The 1,633-nt window shown below is 48.6% G+C and overlaps 1 long non-coding RNA gene across 1 annotated transcript; it reads right to left on the reverse strand.

Annotated features, from left to right (window-relative positions):
- Window positions 1-171: 171 nt before the first annotated feature.
- Window positions 172-1,258, reverse strand: LOC106724920. Its single transcript, XR_001360750.1, has 2 exons — window positions 1,144-1,258; window positions 172-299 (listed from the first exon to the last, which is right to left on the reverse strand). It is a non-coding gene; the product is annotated as an uncharacterized LOC106724920 (long non-coding RNA).
- Between the last annotated feature and the right edge of the window lie 375 nt (window positions 1,259-1,633).

Raw genomic sequence — 1,633 nt, forward strand, 5'->3', positions numbered from 1 at the left:
GGTGTCCTTCTGCCATTCACTTCCAGCCTCTTTCTCTCAGAGTTACCCAGATTTCTGTGTGCAGTGGACATGTGAACATCCATCAGTGCCAGGAAAGTCCACTGGGGAGTTGTTAACACCTTTGTCAGCTCTTGACGGATTTATACTCACCACTTTGATAGCAGGTCGGCAATCATGGCCACATCCATTGCTGCAGCATTTCATTCCCTTGGGACATGAGTAATCTCCTGAGCAGCCTTCAGCACAAGCCCCACCCGTATCTTTGGGAACCTTGGGGCAGAGTCCAGGTCTGTTTCCCCCTGAAACATACAATGGTGTTTGTGGAGTCTGAATAGTCACTAACCAGGTATGAAAACTGCTGTTAGAGGTCGAGTGGCTCACTTCTGGCAGGACTCCCACCTCTTTCATTTCTTCCTTTGTACTCCTGGACCCTCCCTCAGCCTTGGCAGTTCCACCCTCACACTGAAGCCCCCATTTTCACAGTCAGGCCCTTAGGAGACTGTTCTCCCAGGTGCAAAGGCTGCCCAGTTCTGTAGGCAGGAAACCTGCTCTGTCATAAGCCTCTTCTTTCCACCTGAGAAGAAGATATTAGAAACATCTCTGATCCCAGACTTCCGTCTTCCCACCTCACACGTACCCCATGTTCATCTCAGAGCTACTCCATGTTGGAGCCCTACATCAAAGGCACATCTAGAGAGAGCCCCAACTTTTAATAAGGCCCAACCTGATCTGATAAGAATAATGGGGCCCTGTCCGGTGTGGATCAGTGGGTTAGAGCATCGCCCCACATACTGAAAGTTTGCAGGTTCAATCCCCACTCAGGGCACGTATGGTAGACAACCAATAGATGTCCCCTCTTCTTCTTCTCTCTCTCTCTCTCTCTCTCTCTCTCTCTCTCTCTCTCTCTCTCTCTCTCTCTCTCTCCCTCTCTCTTGTCAATAAGCATGTCCTGGGATTACGATTTAGAAAAAGTAGAAGAAGAATGGGAAACGCAGGGTGATCACTCCTGAAGGTTAAAGAAAGTGGGTCTGATCAATGCCAAATCTCCACTCTGCAGCCTGTTCCTGTGCCCCACCATCCCAGGTAAGAAGCTGGGCTCTGAGCCTCCTCTACTCTCAGGTAGGACCCCCTCAGCACCCTTACCTCCAGGAGGACGTTTCTGAGCAAAGGCCATCTCCATCCCCAAGATGACAAAAGCCACTAGAACAACGACTGTGCCTGTCTTCATGTTGGCCTTTGATGTGAATGCACACACTGAGCCCAGCCCCAATTTATACCCCCAGTGACACCAGAGAGGAGTGTGGGGTGGGCCAATAGAACAGGAAATGTACAACATGATCTAGTTAGTTTGTTCTATTTCATAACTGGTTTCTCTCTAATTACGGTACGTTTTCTTGTAGAAGCAAATCCAAACAGGAGAGTTCAGGCATTGCTACATTAAAACTTGGCACTGTTTTCCCTGGTTTCATTAGAAAAAGTGGCCAAAGAAAAGAATTTTCGGTGTATAACTTAGAATTTCAGAGTAAGAGCTTAAACTATGCAGGTTGGTGTTATTCCACCTGGTGCCTCCTGGAGGTCCCATTCCAGGAGGACTCCATGTGCTTCTGGGAGAGATGGTGAACAGGTTGTGCTT

This window comes from Myotis brandtii, unplaced genomic scaffold (genome assembly GCF_000412655.1).
Source record: "Myotis brandtii unplaced genomic scaffold, ASM41265v1 Scaffold5758, whole genome shotgun sequence".
NCBI lineage: Eukaryota > Metazoa > Chordata > Mammalia > Chiroptera > Vespertilionidae > Myotis > Myotis brandtii.